This window comes from Chelonoidis abingdonii, chromosome 9 (assembly GCF_003597395.2).
Source record: "Chelonoidis abingdonii isolate Lonesome George chromosome 9, CheloAbing_2.0, whole genome shotgun sequence".
NCBI lineage: Eukaryota > Metazoa > Chordata > Testudines > Testudinidae > Chelonoidis > Chelonoidis abingdonii.
This window is the reverse complement of record NC_133777.1, coordinates 60,901,478-60,907,477: the sequence shown is the minus strand read 5'-3', so window position 1 is coordinate 60,907,477 and position 6,000 is coordinate 60,901,478.

Below are 6,000 nucleotides of genomic sequence, written 5' to 3'. Positions count from 1 at the left end.
GTCAGCCCTTCCATTTGATAACCTTTTCTTTCATATGCTCAGTTGTCATTGTCTTTAATAGCTACAGTGGGAGGGGATATTGTTTTCCTTTTTAATGTGAGCACCTCCAATTACTTCTGCTAGTCCCACAACAGGGGGGAAGACAGGAATTTTCTCAAGTAGACAGGACTCTAACCATGTGGGGCTTTAAAGGTCAAAATCAATACCTTAAATATCCCTCCGAAATCAATCAGTAGCCAACACAGACCTCATAACACCAGAGCAATTGGCCTTTCTGCATAAGACACCTCTTAATAAGTGGGTAGCTGGATTCTGCACTAGCTACATTTTCCAAATGGTTTGAAGATTCAGCCTCATGAAAACGGCAATAATCTAACCTCAGTGTGTAATGCAATCCTTATGGCAATTAAAATACAGCTTAAGAAAAGCTCTGTGCTTGCAGAATGAAATGAGGTTGTTTCTCGCAAATTGAACTTCACAGATTGAGTCCCTATTAGCATCTCGCATGAACGAAGGAAAAATGACTGGAAGTGAAAGGTAAATCATGGAATGGGAGAGACAAGCCTAACATGGATTTGGAATAAGATGTGTGTGTGTAGGTCAAGCATATTGTTCAAACATGAAGCCTACAACAATTCATATTCTACAGCTTTCTCCCAATGTCCCTTTAATGCCTTTTATTTTCAAAGTGTGATATGGACTCTCAACCTTAACTTCCTTTTTGTCTTGAAATTTTATTGCTTTTTAAAAATTATTAGAAGTTGCACATGCACAACTAAATGAAGGGCTAGTTCTAACAATCTGAAGATATGGAGCATCAAAGTTAGCAGTGAAGTCAATGGCAAAATTCCCACTGACATCAGGGAGGTGAGGATTTCACCCTATTCTTTTTGTTAACTGTTAAGGGCAGCTTTAGTGGTACACCTGAATAGCTCAATACAGCCTGAGTGCACTGGCCAGTTAAGCTGGATTCAAAGATGGGTGCTGTCAGAAAACTATCCAAATACAAGCGTGATTAGTAGCAAAAAACCCCAAACCCAAAAAATATAAGAGAGGGTGGGGGCAGAGGGGAAAGGGTTTGAATTTCTATGTCATGACACTGGCCAGAGATGTGTGTCATAATGCCAGGTAGGGCGTAAAAAGCAGCCCATAAGATAAACAGCAAAAAATCGCTGCCCTTGTCTAAAAAACGCCAGCCCAAAATGGACAAAAAGAAGCAGAAAATCACTTGTTTTAAGTAGACCCAGCACAATACCAATCAAATTGTTGTATAAACTTAGCTGTAGAATTCATGATTTGTTGAGTTTCCTCTCATGTCACTTAAGAATTAGTCCTTTTGCTGCTATATTCATGAATCTGACACAAGAATAATATTCATGCAAGTCTGAGAAGAATTCTAATGGATTTGTTTTAACAGCAGTTTCATAAAGGCAACTTTTCCCCTGCAATTTCATGAACCATTGATTTTATCCATGCTGTGAAATGTAACTGTCAAAGGGATTAACTGCCCTGAAGCGCCAGTACCCCTTTCTGACTTAGGGCCCTGAAGGAGCCTTCTTTCTCCCTTCGGTGGCTGCAGGCATTTGCCAACAGCAACCTGCAGCTGTGTCCCCTTTTATAAAGCCCAGGTGCCTTCCCTGAATCCCAATTGGGCAGCAGGTTCAGTCCAGGTGCAATGGACCCTGTTCCCTCTTGAAAGGGGCCAGTCACTCTGTGACAGTAACAAAAATGAGAAATAAAAAGAAACATGATATATTCAAGAACCATTCATTTACTATGCTTATAGGAAGGAACAAAGTTTAAACCGCATCATAGTTCCCATTGTAAACCCTATTTTCAAGAATTTTAAGATGTCTATAAAACAGCATTTCCTTCCATATAAATGAATTTAGTGCCTGTGAAAGGTGCCAGCCTGACAGCTCATAGCTACTGACACCCTCTGTGGGCAGTGGAAGAGCAGGCTTCTTTCACATTAAGGTTTTGGAGCTCCAGAAAAATTGTGAGAGTAGTTCAGTTTCTTCTTCTCTGCTGGGTCTGTAAACAAGGGGGTCAATTATTGTGGTTTTGTCTCACGTACTGTAAGAGCTGATTTGAAACCACCATCTTATTTTCAACTTAATTCACACAGGCCACAAAACAGACATCAGATGGTATTGACCTCCTTGTTTAGTCATTGGCCTGGGCTGCATTTCAACTGCCTTCAAGGTGATAGTCTCTATCCTCTGTTAGCAATCCAAGTCATCCAGTCCCCAAAGAAAACATCATTTCCTTGCTAATTAAACTGGATTCATGTTACTCTAAAATAAATTCCTCTCCAGAATGCTTTTTGACTAACAGCAATTGCATTTTAACAGTGTTGTCATAAATTTGTACACAAGATTCAATAGACAAGTGACAAAAATGTTGTAAGTGAGGTAGTTTGTGCCAAATCATCAGCGGCAGGCTTTCAAAACTTTGTGGCAACACACACTGGAACCACAGGTCTCTATCACTCTCAGTGAAACTATCATGCCAAAGCAGAGAACATGTGTGGTAATGGGAGGAAGACATGGGATTTTGAGGTGGATGATAATACCCTATGGTAGATCACATATTCAGGGGTGGCGAGTTGTATAGGCCTGTGGTGCCTGTGCTCCAGGATTATTCAGGGCCCAGGGGCCTGACTCCACCAATGTTTGGATATGGGTTTCACCCCCAGCCCCACCTGCCACCCCTGTACGCCTCCCCTGAAGCATCTCCCAGCCCTGCCTGCTGCCCCCGGCCAATTTAAAAAGGGGCTGGAGGTCACCAGCCACCACCATTGGCAGCACAGCGGGGCTAAGGTGGCTTCCTGCCTGGCCTTGCTCCGCACCACTCCCGGAAATGGTCAGAACAGCCCTATGGACCTGGAGGGGGGGATGTCTCCGCCTGCTGCCCCTGTCCCGACTGCAGCTCCCATTAATTGGGAACTGTGGCCAATGGGAGCTGCAGGGCGGTGCCTGCGGGCAGTGGCATGTAGAGACCCCCTGACCCCCCCCCACCTAAAAGCCGCTGCCAGAGGGGTGTGCAGGTTGCTTTCGAGAGCTGCCCAAGGTAAGTGCCACACCCCTCACCCTCTCCTACACCCCAACACCCTGCCCCAGCCAAGAGCCAGCACCCAAACTCCCTCCAAGAGCCCGTCCTCTGCCCCACCTCCTATACCCCAACCCCCTAGCCCAGCCCAGAGCCCACACCCAAACTCCCTCCCAGAGCCTTAGGTAGGTGTGGGACTGGGGTGGGACTTGGACCCATTCTGGGCACCACCAAAAATTATACAAACCTGCCGCCCATGCACATATTAGCATGTGCTTGGGAAACGTTAGGACACGTGGTGTCATGATCAGTGCTGTATACTCACAGTCTGTCTTTGTGAATGAAATGCTATGGCACACAAGAGCACAAAACTGTGCTCAGTCTGAAAAGAGGCCAACAAAAACCCAGACTTAAGCTCCCTCCTCCAAAACTTCCTAAGACTCATTTCTGTGAAGAATCCATCCTACTTTGTTCTAGTCACTAACAATATCTGTACCCTCCTTACCTGACCTGTTGTCCTGTATCTTGGTTTGTCTAACTGCAAACTCTTTGGGTCAGGACACCCTGTATATCGTAAAACAACATGCAGATTTATGGCATTGTACAAATTATAATATCCTCCCATGCTTTGAACCACTAGCCACAGCAACTGAAAAGAAAATGACTTACTTTTAAAAAGGTATACTTTTACTAAGGAAAACTTTTATTTAAACTGTGCAATCAATCAGTATTTAGACAGCAGTTTCATAAACATTTTGGTATTTAAACTTCTATTCATTTTTGGCATGACCTTTGGGTAGTACATAAACAACCCTGAAAAAAAAAAAAAACACACTAGGTAACATTTACTAGAATGTTATAAAAAGAAAAACAAATCCACATTATTAAACAAAATATTTTTAAAAAGACATTAAAAAGGTACATTCAAAATCAAGGCAAGCATTAGCCTCCCTCATGCAATGGAATTCACAGAGCTGATCCCCTGAGTCAAATATAAAATTAATATAATTCAGCTCTATCCTCCATTAGCAAGTCAGCCATTGCTGCCCTTACAAGAAAATGGCATATAGGAGTGAAAGGATCCAGAACACCCATAATATGAGAAACATAACTGGGTCCTACACTTGCAATTAATTCAGACCTTTAAAAAACAAAAAGAAAAGAAAAGTCAAAACAACCAAAAAGCAACATTTTTGTATATAAAAAAAAGTAAGTTTCATATACAATCAGTTTTCACTGAAAACACCAGGCAGATACAATGAAGGTATATGTAATATCAATGTAATAGCAAATTCCTACAATGGGCTCAATTCACTAATAAAACTGTAGGATTTCTGCTCTCAGGCCCCAGTTCAGCAAAGCACGTAAGCACGTGTTTAAGTACCTTTAAAGTAAATTAGGGTAGATGTTACAGTGATGTAACTCTAAAGAAAATCCATTGAAATAAATTAAATCACACCAGATTTATACCAGCACATCTGAGAGCAGAATTTAGCCTGAATTCAATTAGTTTTTTGACGTTAGAACCAAGATGGATTTAACAAGATGATAATATGGAACAGGTACTAGTTTTTGTGTTAAATATTTTAAGAGTAATAATATTTTTAAAGGCAATTTCATAGAATGTGAGGTTTCATAAAAAGAAACATTGTCTTAAAATACAGTTCTTTAAGTTAGTTACAGACATTCCTAGAGTTAGAGTTCCTAGAAATAGACAGAGAATCCAGTCTCCCTCCCCTGGTAATTACTTGGTACCAGCAGCTCTAGAGTTCCAGTAGCTAAGCTCAAGATACTTAGTAACATTAACTGATAAACGGTACACTAAGGTTAACCAGGAACGTTGGAAGACACTGGAATTAGCACTTATCTGTCCCTGAAAATATATTTTTTTAAAACCTCCAACAAGGACAGATTGCGTAGTTTCAAACAAATAATCAACAAATTTAAGTATTTATTAATCCTTCTTGTACAAATCATTAGTAAATTGGGCCCATTAAATGCTGACTTAGGTTATACTTCAAAGACAGGTATTTATTGGGAATGAGCATTTAAAATTCTTTTTTGTTACACTGAACTTCTAGCTATCCCAATAATTATAAGCATCTGGTAAAAGGTTGCTTTAAATCACTATGAGAAAAAAAGGCCTTTTGGAGGTAACTGCACTACAATGTCACTTTCCAAAGGGTTTGTTCTGAATTATAAAACCTTAAATACACACGAGGCAGTGTACTTTTTCACCACATAGTAGTCTAGATTCTGCTCTCAGTTGTATCAGAGTAAATCCACAGTAACTTTGTTGACATTAGTGAAATCACTTCTGATTTACACCAGTGCAAATGAGATCAGAACCTGGCCCTGCTATGCTGTGTTTTCAGAAGACTTTCATACAATGATGTTGATCGCTGCATACTGCTCCCTCTGATGTCAATGGGAGTTTTGCCACCAACTCAGAGTGATGTTATGAACAACAGTCCCTCTGCAATAAATGGAGTGAACATGATCATGCAGCTCTTACTCAGATTTTAATGGCAATTTTGCCTGAGAAAGGATTGCAGAATTAGGCCCTTTGAAGTATACTTAGAACACTGAAATACAGTTTTTAAGGCCCAATTCTGTTTGTTCACATCATGCAAATAATCCCAGTGAAATCAATGGAACTATTTATGGGCCTGATCCTGCACCATTGAAATTAATGTGAATTCTGCCATTGACTTCAATGGGACCAGGAGCAGGGCCTATGTGAGCAAGACAAACAGGATTCAGCCCTTAGTTTAAAGCAATGCGATAAAAACACAGACCAAAATAATATAAACTGGTACACACACTTCAGAATACTTTCTCTTTGTCAAAATCCCATACATTTGCAAAGAAGCAGCTCAGTAAACTGATGTCTATACTGTGCCGTAGCGCAGACTATGGAGTTGTGAAGTGTTATGCTCTAACTGGCCC